Source organism: Papio anubis, chromosome 17 (genome assembly GCF_008728515.1).
Source record: "Papio anubis isolate 15944 chromosome 17, Panubis1.0, whole genome shotgun sequence".
NCBI classification, from domain to species: Eukaryota; Metazoa; Chordata; class Mammalia; order Primates; family Cercopithecidae; genus Papio; species Papio anubis.
The window spans coordinates 33,409,262-33,427,259 of record NC_044992.1 but is presented as its reverse complement, the minus strand read 5'-3'; the positions used below and the strand labels follow the sequence as shown (position 1 = coordinate 33,427,259).

Here is a 17,998-nt window from a genome sequence, read left to right as displayed (position 1 = left end):
ACCACCCTGAGGCCATTATGGATATAGGATGCCTGAATTTAAGTGAAAAGTTACATTTAAAAATATCAATATCTGCCGGGCACAGTGGTTCATTCCTGTAATCCCAGCACTTTGGGAGGCCAAGGCAGGTGGATCACCTGAGGTCAGGAGTTTGAGACCAGCCTGGCTGACATGGCGAAACGTCGTCTCTACTAAAAATACAAAAATTAGCTGTGCGTGGTGGCAGGAGCCTGTAATCCCAGTTACTCGGGGGACTGAGGCAGGAGAATCGCTTGAACCCTGGAGGTGGAGGCTGCAGTGAGCCAAGATTGTGACACTGCACTCCAGCCTGGGCGACAAGCATGAAACTCCATCTCCATAAAAAAAAAAATAATATTAAGTATTTGGGGCCAGGCATGGTGGCTCATCCCTGTAATCCCAGCACTTGGGCAGCTGAGGCGGGCAGGTCACTTGAGCCCAGGAGTTCAAGGCTAGCCTGGTCAACATGGCAAAAACCCATCTCTACTAAAAATACTAAAATTAGCTGGGCATAGTGGCATGTGCCTGTGGTCCCAGCTATTTGGGTAGAGCTGAGGCACTAGAATCGGTTGAACTGAGCAGGCGGAAGTTGCAGTGAGCCAAGATCGGCCACTGCACTCCTGCCTGGGTGACAGAGCAAGACTCTATCTCATAAATAAGTAAATAAATAGACATCAATATTTGGAATACCATGCCGTTATTGAAACTGATGGTATACAAAAAATACTTAAGGGGGAGCTTTCACATTTTGCTCTATTTCTGTAGGATTTGTAATGAAAATGATGGTATACAACAAAATACTTACGGGGGGGCTTTCACATTTTATTCTTTCTGTAGTATTTGTAATGAACAGCTATTTAACCTTTTAAAAGGCCATCAGTTTTTAAAATGATAATATATAGACAGATTTGACATGACACTATATTTATGACTTGTTAAATACAAAAACAGCCTTAAGTATGTTATGGCCTCTTTTTGTAAAAGAGGTGTATACATACAGAAAGTTGAGACAGATACGTGACAGTGTTAAAAAGAAGTTTCTTTTTCTCTTTTATGAGACAGGGTTTGCTCTGTAGCCCAGGCTGAAGTGTTGTGGCACCATCAGAGCTCACTGAAGTCTCAAACTCCTGGGCTCATGGGATCCTAGCCCTTCCGAGTGCACCTGGGACTACAGGCACATGCCATGGCACCCAGCTAATTTTTGATTTTTTGTAGAGACAGGATCTCATTATGTTGCCCATGCTGGGCTCAAGCAGTCCTCCTGCCTCAGCCTCCCGAAGTGCTGGGATTGCAGGTGTGAGCCACCGTGTCCAGCCTAAAAGTAGTTTATTTCTGCAAGTGGTATAATCAATGAATTATTCGTAACTTCTTGAAATTCAGCATCTTTTACAGGACCTTAAAGCATACACTGCCTTGAGTTTATCAGGGATATAACCATGGTCCTTAGAGTTTACTACAGAAAGGAAAACATGATTTCCACAGGTATGGTCTCCTATTTCTAGCCCAAAACATAGGAGGCTGTTTGCTGGGAGGGTGCTGCTCTTATTATGAACTTTATTACTGAACTAAAGATTGATTCTCGAAATCGTGAAGCCTAAGTGGAAGGAGAAAAACTGTTAAAAGCAGTTCTCAGGTCTAACAAGAAATGATGTACAGTTATTTTTAGTATATAAAAGGTTCTATTAGGGGCCGGGTGCGGTGGCTCATGCCTGTAATCCCAGCACTTTGGGAGGCCAAGGCGGGCAGATCACGAGGTCAGGAGATCGAGACCATCCTGGCTAACATGGTGAAACCCTGTCTCTACTAAAAATACAAAATAATTAGCCGGGCGTGGCAGCAGGCGCCTGTAGTCCCAGCTACTCAGGAGGCTGAGGCAGGAGAAAGGCATGAACCCGGGAGACAGAGCTTGCAGTGAGCCGAGATCACACCACTGCACTCCAGCCTCAGTGACAGAGCAAGACTCTGTCTAAAAAAAAAAAAAGGTTCTATTAAGACCTTACTTTCAAATGTAGAGTAAGACAAAATGGCTGTCAGAAATTCAAATGCTTCTAAGGTCAGAAGCTGTCATCACTGAACAGAATTTCAGAAATAAACTAGTTTCCATCACTAATAATTTCTCTTATCATTGACCTAAATTGGAATGGAAAACTCTGTAATGACCAAAATTCTATCTTTATAGCCAAAACTTGGGGGGGAGGGTACAGATAAAAGAGAAAGTTTTTGTTTTTAAACATATTTTCCAGGTCAATATCTGATTTCTATCTCTAACATCAGGGAGTCGTTCTATGCCAGAAAAATTAATGTTGGGTACATAATTACAAAGTGGGTTTAAAATGATTTCCAAAAAGTGGAAGCTTTTCATTTATCCTATATATTTGTCAGATGAGATGCCATGATTAAATTAATCAATAATTACACCTCCTTAAAAATACTGTTTGTGTTTGTGTGTGTATTAAGATATTCCTATTAGCATAATTTCTCATACTAAGACATACTTAGGGATTATCTTTTCCTATAAATAAGAAAAGTACACTAACCCATCAAACATGTGGATGGAGAGAATGAGGAGACACCAGGAGCCAGAGCAAATCAAAGTTAACAAAGACTGAGCACTCAAGACCTGATTTTCTTGTTTGTCTTAATTACTAAACAGACCACAATTCCATAGCTTTTTTCAATGAGTTATATAACATTCTTAAGCACAACTTTAAATACGAGTCTTTAAAGCTTGTTTTAGTCATTTAGTTTACCATAAATTATGGAATTTGTGGCTCCAGAGATTCCTAAGACAATCTCTATTCTAGGAACCCTTAACATGTTTATGAAACAAATTATTAAGCTTACATATTTTTTAACTTGATATTTTAGTTGTGCTTGAAGTTTAGCATAATCTCATGTAGTTCCTTGAACAGTAAATTTCCTTTTTTTATTTTTATTTTTTTTTGAGAAGAGTTTTGCTCTGTCGCCCAGGCCGGAGTGCAGTGGCACAGTCTTGGCTCACTACAGCCTCTGCGTCCAGGGTTTAAGCAATTCTCCCTCAGCCTCCTGAGAGCTGGGACCACAGGCCTAAATTGTCCTAAATTTGGCAAGTGAGACCTCCAAGGTCTGAAAGATCTTTACAATAATCTAACATATATGTCACAAAACATGATGAGTTTGGGGGACACAAAACTCCAAAATGTAGACTATATTCATATATATAAATATTATATATATATTTTTTTCATTTATTTATTTTTTTGAGACAAGGTCTCGCTCTGTCACACAGGCTGGAGTACAGTGGCAACATCTCGGCTCACTACAGCCCCAACCTCCCAGGCTCAAGAGATCTTCCCACCTCAGCCTCCCAAGTAGCTGGGACTATAGGCACATGCCACTACGCCCAGCTGATTTTTGTATTTTTAGTAGAGACAGGGTTTCACCATATTGGCCAGACTGGTCTCTAACTCCTGACCTCAGGCGAGCGGCCTGCCTCAGCCTCCCAAAGTTCTGGGATTACAGGTGTGAGTCACCGGCCTGGCATCTTTTTAAGAGAGGTTTCTGCTCTGGTTTCCTGTAATGCCTAGGGGCCCAAAATGTGTTAATCATCAAATGGTACCAAAAAGAGGCGGTTTCTACTTTTAAATAACTTCTATTTTAGGAAGATACCAAAGAGTACCCTTCTAATCAATGGTATGATGAAATCAACTAAACTGTCATTTTTTTTTTCTTTTTTTTTTTTTTTTTTTTTTGAGAGAGTCTCTGTCTTCTGTCATCCAGGCTATAGTATAGTGGTGCGATCACTGCAACCTCCACCTTCCAGGTTCAGGCAATTCTCCTGCCTCAGCCTCTGAGTAGCTGGGATTACAGGCACCTGCCACCACACCCAGCTAATTTTTACTCATTTTCGTAAAATGGGGTTTCACCATGTTGCCCAGGCTGGTCTCAAACTCTTGACCTCGAGTGATCTGCCATCCTTGGCCTCCCAAAGTGCTGGGATTACAGGTGCGGGCCATTGCCCCCAGCCTAAACTGTCAAGATTTTTTGCAAGACAATTATTAAACATAGCCATCATTACAAATTAAATTATATAAATTAGCCAGGCAAGGTGGCTGAAAAAATATTTTCCACGGTGCCCGGCCTGAAAAAATATTTTTTTAAATAACATTTTTTAAAAATATAAAATAATTTTTAAAATATTTTTTAAAATTTTATCTTGTATATTTATTTATGTTTAAAAAATATTTTTGAGATGGAGTCTCGCTGTCCCCCAAGCTGGAGTGCAGTGGTGTGATCTCAGCTCACTGCAAGCTCCGCCTCCCAGGTTCACACCATTCTCCTGCTTCAGCCTCCCGAATAGCTGGGACTACAGGCACCAGCCACCACGCCAGCTAATTTTTTGTATTTTTAGTAGAGATGGGGTTTCACCGTGTTAGCCAGGATGGTCTCGATCTCCTGACCTTGTGATCCGCCTTGGCTTCCCAAAGTGCGGGCAATACAGGCGTGAGCCACCACGCTCAGCCTAAAAAAATACATTTTTAAAAAATATAAAATAATTTTTTAAATATTTTTTTAAAAGACAAGAAAAACAGCTTGTGCTAGGTTTGATGTGTACCTGTAGTCCCAGTTACTGAAAAAGCTGAAGCAGGAGGATTGCTTGAGCCCAGGAGTTCAAGGCTGCAGTGTGTTATAATCTCTTCTGTAAATAGTTACTGTACAACAGCCTGGGCAATATAGTGAGACCCCATCTCCAAAATGAAGGGAGGAAGGAAGAAAAGAAAAACAGCTTGTGGGTAGAATGTTATCCTCTGTGGAAAATTGTAGAGAATATCTTGTAATAATACACAGGGACAGTACTGACTTATTATTATTTTTTAGACCGAGTTTCACTCTTGTCTCCCCGGCTGGAGTGCAATGGCACGATCTCGGGGCTCACTGCAACCTCCAACTCCCAGGTTCAAGTGATTCTCCTGCCTCAGCCTTCCAGGTAGCTGGGATTACAGGCGCCTGCTACCACGCCCAGCTCATTTTTTGTATTTTTAGTAGAGTCGGGGTTTCGCCATGTTGGGCAGGCTGGTCTCGAATTCCTCACCTCAGGTGATCCATCGGCCTCGGCCTCCCGAAGTGCTAGGATTATAGGTGTGAACCACTGCACCTGGCCAGTACTGGCTTATTAGTGAAGTCAGTGGGCTAGGGTGTAAGCAGGGGGCAAAAAAGATGCCAAAGAAATCCTTATAGAAAAATAATCTTTTTTTTTCCTTTTTTTTTTTTTAGACGGAGTCTCTCTCTATTGCCAGGCTGGAGTGCAGTGGCACAATCTTGGCTGACTGCAACCTCCGCTTCCCGGGTTCAAGCGATTCTCATGCCTCACCCTCCCGAGTAGCTGGGACTACAGGCATGCGACATACCCAGCTAAGTTTTGTATTTTTAGTAGAGACGGGGTTTCACCATGTTGGCCAGGCTGGTCTTGATCTTCTAACCTTGTGATCCGCCCACCTCGGCCTCCAAAAATGCTGGGATTACAGGTGTGAGCCACCATGCTCAGCTGAAAAATAATCTTAAATGTCTCTGCTCTGAACCCTTCAATTTATAAATGAGGAAATAGCGAAATAACTTGCCTCTAGTTCTATTTCCATTACTGTTTTCTTAATGTAGTTAGACAAAGTTATATATGATATTTAAGCCATTAAGAGTCACACATGTGGAAAAAACGTAAATTCTTTTTTATTTTTCTTTTTGAGACAGGGTCTTGCTTTGTTGCCCAGGTGAGTGCAGTGGCACGATCACAGCTCACTGCAGGCTCAACCTCCTGGACTCAAGAGATTCTCCTGCCTTAGTCTCCTGAGTAGCTGGGACTACAGATGTCCACTACCAAACCCAGCTAATTTTTGTATTTTTTTGTACAGACAAGATCTCGCTATGTTACCCAGGCTGGACTTGAACTCCTGAGCTCAAACGATCCTCCCGCCTTAGCCTCCCAAAGTGCTGGAACTACAGATATAAGCCACCACGCCCATCCAAAAATGTACATTCTTCACCTAAAATTAAAGGTTTTTTTATGTTTTACATTAATATCACTAAAGTTATAAAGCTAGTCAACTAAAAATTCCCTCTGAACACAATATGGTAGTATGGTACAGAAAAATAAAAGAATTGGGGTACATGGTAGAAAGTCTAGTCCTAGTATCACTAACCAGCTATGTGGCCCTAGGTTAAGTCCCTCATTTCTCTGGGTCTCTCCTATCAAATGAGTTGGAATCTAAGATCCTTTTCAATACTAAAACTCCGTTATTTCTTTATACTACAAATAAACCCATTTGTAAAAAAGAAAAATGTTACCTTCTTCTAATAAATTAAAAATTTACATTTAAGCCTCAGATTTTAATGTTTATAGTGAAATCTAGTTCCTTGTTTTCTTCCTAAACAAAGATGGCTTTTGCTTGTTTCAGCTACATAGTTTCTGCAGCCTGCCCATTGTTCTTCCCAAACACCAAAACCCTATAAGCAATATTGCACTACTCAGAACTATTTACACAGCAGAGACAATATTGATAGGGTTCTAGGATCTGGTGATAAACAGAATTTTTTTGTTAGATGGCAGAAATTTACTAAGCAATTATGATAATCTAAAACTCATGAGTGTCTGATTAATAGTGCAAATTGATACTGATAAACATCATTCACAGACCTTTCAGTTATAAATCAGCCTCCTGGAAGCCTTGTAAATCAGTGAGGTTATTGTTTAACTTTTTAGGGACACTGGAATATTTAAAATAAAACTAGTGATTTTTGTAAAGCCAAAGACATTCATATTTCAGAAACCAGTTTTCTCTAACATCAGTAATAAAAATAAAGGGGAAAAGTTTTATACTGATCTGAAAAGTGGTATATAAAATACAAGATTTAGCTGAAAAAAAGTCTATGGAAATCATGAAAGCACCCCAAGGGAAACCAGGTTACATTCTGCCAATTAGATTTCTGATTTTTGCCCCTATTTTGCAATATTTGCATTATAATTATGGTTGAGCATCCATAATCTGAAAATTCAAAATCTGAAATGGTCCAGTGAATTTTGGATTTTGGAGCATTTCAGATTGTGGAATTTTGGATTAGGGATGCTCAATCAGTTGTTTTGTTTGTTTGTTGTTTTTTGAGACAGTGTCTCACTCTGTTGGCTAGGCTGGAGGGCAGGGGTGCAATCTCTGCTCACTGCAACCTCTGCCTTCCAGGCTCAAGGTATTCCTATGCCTCAGCCTCCCAAGTAGCTGGAACTACAGGCACACGACACAACACCTGGCTAATTTTTTGTATTTTTGGTAGAGATGGGGTTTCACCATTTTGCCCAGACTAGTCTTGACCTCCTGAGCTCAAGTGATCTGCCCGCTTTGGCCTCCCGAAGTGCTGGGATTACAGGCATGAGCCACCACACCCAGCCTGTACTAGTTTTTAATATAACCAGTTTAAGGCTTTCAGTAAGTGGCACAAGGTATTCCATATTACTCAACTATTAGGCAGCAAGGAAAAAAGAATATGTTGTGTTTGTCACAATATACTGTGTGGTCCCCAAACAACCCATAGATTATCATTGCCACAGTATGCTCTCCTACAAAGGACCATTGCCCTTAAAGCTCCCAACATATCCTCTTGTGAGAGACCTTTTCTCAACAGCATTAAATTACATAAAGTGAAAAAAAGTATTTCAGGCTCACCTATGGTGGGCTAGGCATAGAGAGAAGAGTTGGTAGACAGGTGTGTTCTGGACTCACTAAATAGGCTTAGAAATGCATTTTCCGGGCCGGGCGCGGTGGCTCAAGCCTGTAATCCCAGCACTTTGGGAGGCCGAGACGGGCGGATCACGAGGTCAGGAGTTCGAGACCATCCTGGCTAACACGGTGAAACCCCGTCTCTACTAAAAGATACAAAAAAAAAAAACTAGCCGGGCGAGGTGGTGGGCGCCTGTAGTCCCAGCTACTCGGGAGGCTGAGGCAGGAGAATGGCGTAAACCCGGGAGGCGGAGCTTGCAATGAGCTGAGATCCGGCCACTGCACTCCAGCCTGGGCGACACAGAGAGACTCCGTCTCAAAAAAAAAAAAAAAAAAAAAAAGAAATGCATTTTCCGGCTAGGTGCAGTGGCTACGCCTGTAATCCCAGCACTTTGGGAGGCCGAGGTGGGCAGATCATGAGGTCAGGAGATGGAGACCATCCTGGCTAACACAGTGAAACCCCGTCTCTACTTAAAATACAAAAAATTAGCCAGGCGTGGTGGCGGGTGCCTGTAGTCCCAGATACTTGGGAGGCTGAAGCAGGAGAATGGCGTGAACCCGGGAGGCGGAGCTTGCAGTGAGCCAAGATCGCACCACTGCACTCCAGCCTGTGCGACACAGCGAGACTCCGACTCAAAAAAAAAAAAGAAATGCATTTTCCATAGAAACATTTTAAGGGAGAATTAAGCATCTTAATGGAACTAATTAGGCTATACTCAAAAAACCTACTTTTATTTTTATTTTTAATTTTTTTTATTTTTGAGATGAGTTCATGAGCCCAGGCTAGTCTCGAAATCCTGAGCTCACACAATCCCCCCGCCTTGGCCTCCCAAAGTCCTAGGATTACAGGTGTGAGCCACCACACCCCGCCAGAATCTACTTTTGTACATTATCTTCTCTTTGGTGTACATTTAGAATCACCTTTATCTACTCTCCTTTTACTTTGTTCATGGCTTTGGTTTACCATCTTCTGTATTATATTTTAAACACATATTTACATGGTAATGTCACGACATGGTTTCAAACATCTTCCTGGCAAGAAATCTCTTCTTTTTTGTATCCTTAGTTTTTAATATACAGCCTAATGTGCAGTGACAAAAGGGAATAGATGAAAGAACAAGCATTCATTCATTTGAAAGAACAAATGAACCTGGGAACCCAACTACTCTTTAAAACACGTTTTAAGGGAAATATTTCAAGTTCCCAGCAAGCAAAGGACCACTTATTTCATGTCTCCACAATCAAAATTGGTTTTTGCCTTTTTCTGCTGGAGAGAGTACTGACTATTACTCATTCTCTCTTCCAAACAGAACAAATGCATGACTATGCTTGTTCAAAACAGATAAGCAGTAATATGCCCTAACACCAGGTCACAGACGTGTTATTTCAAGCAACTGGCAACCAGAGGGGATGAAAGTGGGCAAGGGCTTCAGGTTCATCAGTTCCCAATCTGCAGGCTTTTTTTTTTTTTTTTTTTGAGACGCAGTCTCGCTCTTGTCCCCCAGGCTGGAGTACAATGGTGCGATCTCAGCTCACTGCAACCTCTGCCTCCCTGGTTCAAGCAATTCTCCTGCCTTAGCCTCCTGAGTAGCTGGTATTACAGGCACGCACCACCATGCCTGGCTAATTTTTGTATTTTTAGTAGAGATGGGGTTTCATCATGTTGGCCAGGCTGGTCTCGAACTCCTGACCTCAGGTGATCTGCCCGCCTCAGCCTCCCAAAGTGCTGGGATTACAGGTGTGAGCCACTGCTCCTGGCCCAATCTGCAGGTTTTCATGGAACAATTGCTAGGATATATACATGAGCCCCTGCCTCTAAAAGGCTAGTTTTATTTATTTTTTTTATTTACTTACTTATTTGAGACAGACTCGCTCAGTCACCCAGGTTGGAGTGCAGTGGCGCAATCTCGGCTCACTGCAAGCTCCGCCTCCTGGGTTCAAGCCATTCTCCTGCCTCAGCCTCCCAAGTAGCTAGGACTACAGGCACCCGCCACCACAGCCAGCTAATTTATTTATTTATTTATTTATTTTGTATTTTTTAGTAGAGACGGGTTTCACTGTATTAGCCAGGATGATCTCGATCTCCTGACCTTGTGATCCGCCCACCTCGGCCTCCCAAAGTGCTGGGATTACAGGCGTGAGCCACCGCGCCCAGCCTAAAAGGCTAGTTTTATCAGTCAAAGTAGTCTACTCAACTTTTTTTTTTCTTTGTAGAGACAGAGTCTCGTTTTGTTGCCCAGGCTGGTCTCGAACTCCTGACTTTAAGTGATCCTCCTGCCTCTGCCTCCCAAACTGCTAGGATTACAGGTGTGAGCCACAGATCCAAGCCTTAAATAATTTATGTAATTCGGCCAGGCATGGTGGCACATGCCTGTAATCCCAGCACTTGGGGATGCCAAGGCAGGTGGATCACGAGGTCAAGAGATTGAGACTATCCTGGCTAACATGGTGAAACCCCGTTTCTACTAAAAACACAAAAATTGGCTGGGTGTATTACACTGGTGTGTGCCTGTAGTCCCAGTTACTAGGGAGGCTGAGGCAGGAAATCACTTGAACCCGGGAAGCAGACGTTGCAATGTGCCGAGATCACGCCACTGCATTCCAGCCTGGCAACAGAGTAAGACTCTGTCTCTAAATAAATAAACAAATAGATAAATTCTGTAATTCAAATGACAGCCACGGCTGTGCACAGTGGCTCAGGCCTGTAATCTTAGCACTTTGGGAGGCTGAGGCAGGTAGATCACTTGAGCCCAGGAGTTCAAGACCAGCCTAGACAACATGGTGAAACCTCATCTCTACAAAAAATACAAAAACTAGCCAGTGTCGTGGCATGCACCTATAGTCCCAGCTACGCAGGAGGCTGAAGTAGGAGGATGGCTTGAGCTCGGGAGGTCCAGGCTGGATTGAGTGGTGATCACATCACTGCACTCCAACCGGGGTAACAGAACAAGACCTTGTTTCAAGAAGAAGAAAAAAAAAAAAAGAGAGAGAGCCTAGACATACTTCAAAATTATGGCACATGATACCAAGAAACTCAGTGGCTTAAAAACTGATCATTTATTTTCATGGACCTGCACATTGAACCGGTTCAGGTACTCTAGGCTAGGCTGAATTTGGCGGCTTTGCTTCACACAGCAATTCTGGAGGATGCCTGGTAGGACCTTTGCTACTGGTGTCTCTCACCCTCTTTGAACCCATGAGGTATTCTCATGAAGCTAGAGGAAACATAAGATTAAGCAGAAAGATTCAAGGTCTCTTAAAGGCCCAAGTTCAGAGCTGCACACTGTCAATTCTACCCATATGCCATTGGCTAAAGCACATCAAGAGGAGAAAAATGTACTCTGCCCACCATGAAATCATGACAAACATGTGGATACAGGCAGAAGTAAAGAAATGGGGTGAATTATTCACTTTACTACAATACTTCTATTTTCTTTGAGAAAAATCAGGTAGTACATGTAAATGACAGGGATGGTGTTATTGCAAGCATATTCAGATAAATTATTTAGTTTATATATGATTGTTTGTTTTGTCTCGTTTTGTTTTGAGATGGCGTTTTGCTCTTGTTGCCCAGGATAGAGTGCAATGATATGATCTCGGTTCACAACCTCTGCATCCCGGGTTCAAGCGATTCTCCTGCCTCAGCCTCCCAAGTAGCTGGGATTACAGGCATGTGCCACCACACCCAGTTTATTTTGTATTTTTAGTAGAGATGGAGTTTCTCTATCTTGGTCAGGCTGGTCTCGAACTCTCGACCTCAGGTGATCTACCCACCTCAGCCTCCCGAAGTGCTAGGATTACACGCGTTGAGTCCCCATGCCCAGCCTATATATGTTTTGTTTTGTTTTGTTTTTTTTTTTTGAGATGGAGTCTCGCTCTGTCGCCCAGGCTGGAGTGCAGTGGCCGGATCTCAGCTCACTGCAGGCTCCACCTCCCGGGTTCACGCCATTCTCCTGCCTCAGCCTCCCGAGTAGCTGGGACTACAGGCGCCCGCCACCTCGCCCGGCTAATTTTTTGTATTTTTTAGTAGAGACGGGGTTTCACTGTGTTAGCCAGGATGGTCTCGATCTCCTGACCTCGTGATCCGCCCATCTCGGCCTCCCAAAGTGCTGGGATTACAGGCTTGAGCCACCGCGCCCGGCCTTATATATGTATTTTTTTTTTAATTTTTGTTTTTTAATATTTTTTTAAAAAGAGACAGGGCTGGGTGCAGTGGCTCATGCCTGTAATACCAGCACTCTGGGAGGCCAAGGTGGGTGGATCACTTGAGGTCAGAAGTTCAAGGCCAGCCTGGCCAATGTGGTGAAATCCTATCTCTACTAAAAATACAAAAATTAGCCAGGCGTGGTGGTGGGCACCTATAATCCCAGCTACTCGGGAGGCTGAGGCAGGAGAATCGCTTGAACTTGCGAGGCAGAGGTTGCAGTGAGCCAAGATTGTGCCACTGCACTCTAGCCTGGGCAACAACAGCGTAACCCCATCTCAAAACAAAAAAAAAAGAGAGAGAGACAGTGTCTCACTATGTGGCCCAAGGCTGGTCCTGAACTCCTGGAATCAAACAATCCTCCTGCCTCGGCCTCCCAAAGTGCTAGGATTATAGGTGTGAGCCACTATGCCCAGCCAGGTTTATTTTTAAAAGATGTCTCTCTTATTTATGGTATCTTGTAGTAAATAAATAGAGCAATAACAAGTGTAGCATAATCAATATATAATGGTTTTAATCAAGAGTTGTTAAATTTCCCTGTATTTTATCCAAAACTTTTTTCTTTTTTTTTTGAGACAGAGTCTCACTCTGTCACCCAGGCTGGAGTACAGTGGTACGATCTCAGCTCACGGCAACCTCCGCCTCCCAGGTTCAAGCAATTCTCCTGCCTCAGCCTCCCAAGTAGCTGAGATTACAGGCCCCTACCACCATACCCGGCTAATTTTCGTTGTTTTTTGGTTTTTTCTATTTGAGTCAGAGTCTTACTCTGCTGTCCACGCTGGAGTGCAAAAGCGCCATCTCAGTTCACTGCAACCTTCGCCTCTGGAGTTCAAGCGATTCTCCTGCCTCAGCCTCTCGAGTAGCTGGGATTACAGACATGCACCACCATGCCCAGCTAATTTTTTTGTATTTTAAGTAGAGACAGGGTTTCACCATGCTGGCCAGGCTGGTCTCGAGCTCCTGACCTCAGGTGATCCGCCCACCTTGGCCTCCAAAAGTGCTGGGATTACAGGCATGAGCCACTGCTCCTGGCATAATTTTTGTATTTTTCTCAAACTCCCGACCTCAGGTGATCCTCCCGCCTCAGGTTCCCAAAGTGCTGCGATTACAGGCGTGAGTCACCACGCCCAGCCCCAAAACTTTAACTGGATGTTTATATGTAAATGTTTTAAATTAAGGAATATAGGTTCATGATAACTATAGAATATGAATTTAAAATGATTAAAAATGTTTAGGAGTGCGGGCACAGTGGCTCATGTCTGTAATGCCAGCACTTTAGGAGGCTGGGGCGGGCAGATCATGATGTCAAGAGATTGAGACCATCCTGGCCAACATCGTGAAACCCCATCTCTACTAAAAATACAAAAATTAGCCAGGCTTGGTGGCACACGCCTGTAGTCCCAGCTACTCGGGAGGCTGAGTCAGGAGAATCGCTTGAACCTCAGAGGCCAAGGTTGCAGTAAGCCGAGATCGCGCCACTGCACTCCAGCCTGATGACAGAGCGAGACTCCCTCTTAAGGGAAAAAAATGTTTAAGAACCAACTCACAGTCATTAGGATAGTCACCATAAAAAAAAAAAAAAAAAAAAAAAAAAAAAGACAAGTGTTGGAGAGGATGTGGAGAAACTGGAACCCTTGTCCACTGCTGATGTGTAAAATGGTATAGCTGTTATGGAAAACAGTACAGTGGTTCCTCAAAAAACTAAAAATAGAATTACCGTATTATCTGTCAATTCCACTTCTGGGTATACACCTAAAACAACTAAAAACAGGGTCTTAAAGAGATATGTGTACACCCATTTTAATAGCAGCATTATTCACAATAGCTAAAACAAGGAAACAACACGAGTGTCCATAGAGAGATGGATAGATGAGTAAAATGTGGTATATACATACAACGGAATCTTATTCTGCCTTAAAAATTGAAGGAAATCTGCAATATGCTACAACAGAAAAACAGATGAATCTTGAGAACATTTTGCTGAATGAAATAAGCCAATCATAAAGACAAATACTGTATGATTTCATTTAAATGAGGTATTTAGAGTAGTCTAAATCATAGAGACAGATAGTAGAATGGTAGTTGCTAGACACTGAGGGGAGGGGAAAAGAGTAATTGTATAATGAGTATAGAGTTTCTTTTTTTATTTTTTGAGATGGTGTCTCACTCTGTCGCCCAGGTTCCCAGGTTAGAGGGCGACACTGCATCCTCTGCCTCCCGGGTTCAAGCAATTCTCCTGCTTCAATCTCCCGAGTAGTTGGGATTACAGGTACATGCCACCACACCCAGCTAATTTTTTGTATTTTTAGTAGAGACAGGGTTTCACCATGTTGCCCAGGCTGGTCTGGAACTCCTGACCACAGATGATCCACCCACCTTGGCCTCCCAAAGTGCTGGGATTACAGGTGTGAGCCACCACACCCAGCCGAGAGTTTCAGTTTTAAAAAATGTAAAAGTTATGGAGATGGATGATGGTGATGGTTGCACAACATTATGAATGTATTTAATACCACTTAAAATGGTTGAGATCATAAACATTATGTTACATGTATTTTAACACAATAAAAAAATTGGGAAAAAAAGTTCACAAATGTAATAAAGAAAAACAGTACGGTAAGAAAACTTAATAGCTAGAATATCGATCTTACTTTCTCAAAACTCCTAGTTCTCCCTCTCAACAGTATACTGTAACCCTTGCAGTTTCCCCCACTGGTACAATAAACGCTTATCTCTGGATGTTCACATATACTATTTCCTCTGCCTGGAATATTTGCCCTCTCCTTCAGTTGGCTAATCCCTACTCATCTTTCAAGTCTCAGATTATATCTCACCTCTAAGAAGAAACCTTTCCCAGGTTAATTTCCTCTTTCCAATGTTCCCCCATAATATCTAGTATCTACTTTTCCCACCATGTCATCTGTATTTAATGTATCTGTGTACTTAATCACAGATACATTAATCAATGTATTTATCTTTGTCTCCCAGATAAGTTTCTTAATACCTTTAGCCTCTGTTACTAGTCCGACCTAGAAACACTTAATAAGGCCAGGCATGGTAGCTCAAGCCTATAATCCCAATGCTTTGGGAGGCCAAGGTAGAAGGATCATTTGAGTCTAGGAGTTGGAGACCAGTCTGGGCAACAAAGGGAAACCACGTCTCTAAAAAACTTTTTTAAACTAGCCAGGCATCACGGTGTATACTTGTGGTGTCAACTACTCGTGAGGCTGAGGTGGGATGATCACTTGGGCCCGAGAGGTCAAGGTTGCAGTAAGCCGTGATTGAGCCACTGCATACCAGCCTGGGTGACAGAGGGAGACCCTATCTCAAAAGAAAAAAAGGAAATACATAATGAAACAAAGTAGGAAGTACTTCTATCTACAATTAGGCAAATTAGGTGGGGAGAGAAAGGATTTGTAAAACTACAGCTCTCACATTTACTGACAAAAATGTCTTAAAAAGTTAAATTTATTTTGCAGTCACTAAATCACTAGATGAAACCTTAGCAAAAATTGGCTAAGATTATTTCCTTATTTATAAAATGAGACTACGCCAGGCGCGGTGGCTCATGCCTGTAATCCCAGCACTTTTGAGAGGCTAAGGTGGGCGGAACACATGAGGCTAGGAGTTTGAGACCAGCCCGGCCAACATTGTGAAACCCCATCACTACTAAAAATACAAAAATTAGCTGGGCGTGGTGGTGCACGCTTGCAATCCCAGCTACTCGGGAGGCTGAGGCAGGCAAATAGCTTGAACCCAGGAGGCGGAGGTTGCAGTGAGCCAAGATGGTGCCACTGCACTCCAACCTGAGTGACGGAGTGAGACTCTGTCTCAAAAAAATAAATAAATAATAAAATGAGAATTAAAATATTGAACTTGAATCAAGGACTGGTTCTAACTTTAAAAATGTTATATATTGAGATGAATTAGAAGGACGAGCTTATAAAATCTAAGACTAGTTATTTTACTTATCTGGGATACTGTTTCTTTCTTTGTTTTTGTTTTTGAGACAGGGTCTTATTCTGTAATCCAGGGTGGAGTGCAGTGGCAGCACAATCATAGCTCATTGCAGTCTTGATCTTCCGAGCTCTAATGATCCTCCTGCCACAGCCTCCCAAGTAGGTGGGGACTACAGGCACCTGCCACCACACCCAGCTAATGTTTTTACTTTTATTTTTAGTAGAGACGAGGTCTTGTTATGTTGCCCAGGCTGGTCTCAAACTCCTGAGCTCAAGCAATCCTCTCATCTCGGCCTCCCAGAGCGCTGGCATTACAGGCCTGAGCCACTGTACCTGGCCGATCTGGGATAGTCTTTTTTTCTTTTTTTTTTTTTTTTTTTTGAGATGGGCGTGGTGGCACATGCCTGTAATCCCAGCTACTAGGGAGGCTGAGGCAGGAGAATCGCTTGAACCTGGGAGGTGGAGGTGGCAGTGAGCTGAGATCACACCACTGCACCCCAGCCTGGGCAACAAGAGCAAAACTCCATCTCAAAAAAAAAAAAAAAAATCCTCAGATGAACCCCTTTGCCCCTCCTCTAGGTTATTAAAAGGAAAAAAAAAAAATAATCCTACCCACTGCTCTAACAGCCCACCAGAGAACAGTAAGAAATTGTAATTTGTAATTAAAAGCTAAAGAGGAAAGCAGCTGCACTTAAGGCTAGGGCTGGTAATTAAGAAAGAAATTTTATGTATCACACACACACACACGCATACACACACACAAATTTGGAATAAAATGGCTTTATGATGAGGATTTATATTCTTCATTCTCTACAAATGATGTCCTTGAGTTCATGCCTAACATTTTAGGTATCTTTCTTCCCTCTGGTATCTGTATTTTCCCAACCATTTTTAAAGGACTTTTGCTTAACAAATAGCTTACTTTCTTCTGAAATTCAATGCATTTAGAACCCATGTTGTAATTGTTCTTGATCTACTTTTTTTTTAGAGATGGAGTCTGGCTATGTTGCCCAGGCTGGTCTTGCACTACTGGATTCAAGTGATCCTTCTGCCTCAGCCTCCCAAAGTGTTGGGATTACAGATGTGAGTCACCATGCCTGGTCTTTGGTCTATTTTTAAAAGCACTAGTAGAAATCACACTGAAAAGACTATTAAATATTTTTTTAAGAAAAAAAATTTTTTTTTTTTTGAGACGAAGTCTCACTCTGTTGCCCAGGCTGGAGTGCGGTGACGCGATCTTGGCTCACTGCAACCTCCGCCTCCCAGGTTCAAGCAATTCTCCTGCCTTAGCCTCCCAAGTAGCTGGGATTACAGGGACACGCCACTGCGCTAGGTGAATTTTTTGTATTTTTAGTAGAGATGGGGTTTCACCATGTTGGCCAGGCTGGTCTTGAGCTCCTGACCTCAGGTAAATTGCCCACCTCGGCCTCCCAAAGTGCTAGGATTACAGGTGTAAGCCACCACGCCTGGCCAAAAAAAAAAAAAAATTTTTAATTTTAAAAAATTATAAGCAGACCTATACACTGAAAACTGCAAAACTGTCGAAAGAAAATTTTAGAGACCTAATAAATGGAAAGATATGTTTGTGCACCAGAGGGCTCAATATTGTTAAGATAACTATTCTCTACCGTGCACAGTGGCTCACTCCTGTAGTTCTAGTACTTTGGAAGGCTGAGGTGGGAGGATGGCTTGAGCCCAGAAGTTTGAGACCAGCCTGAGCAACGCAACATAGCAAGAACCCATCTCTAAAAAAATAAATTTTTTTTTTTTTGAGATAAGGTGTCACTGTCAATAGGCTGGAGTGCAGTGGCACAATCACGGCTCACTGCAGCTTTAACCTCCTCAGGCTCAGGTGATCCTCTCATCTCAGCCTCTCAAGTATGTGGCACTACAGTCTTGCGCCACCACACCCAGGTAATTTTTCTATTTTTTTGTGGAGAGGAGGGGTTTGGCCATGTTGCCCAGACTAGTACAAAAAAATTTTTTTTAATTAGCTGGGAGTGGTGGCACGTGCCTGTGGTCTCACCTACTTGGAAGGCTGAGGCGGGAGAGTATCATCTGAATCTTGGGAGGTCAAG

At 42.7% G+C, this 17,998-nt stretch overlaps 2 protein-coding genes across 4 annotated transcripts in view; one reads left to right on the top strand and one right to left on the bottom strand.

The window, feature by feature from the left end:
- PRR11 (proline rich 11) overlaps nt 1-17,998 on the top strand; it is an 88,739-nt gene that overhangs the window by 19,570 nt on the left and 51,171 nt on the right. The window lies entirely within an intron of this gene.
- Nucleotides 1-17,998, bottom strand: part of SKA2 (spindle and kinetochore associated complex subunit 2) — a 41,762-nt gene that overhangs the window by 17,184 nt on the left and 6,580 nt on the right. The window lies entirely within an intron of this gene.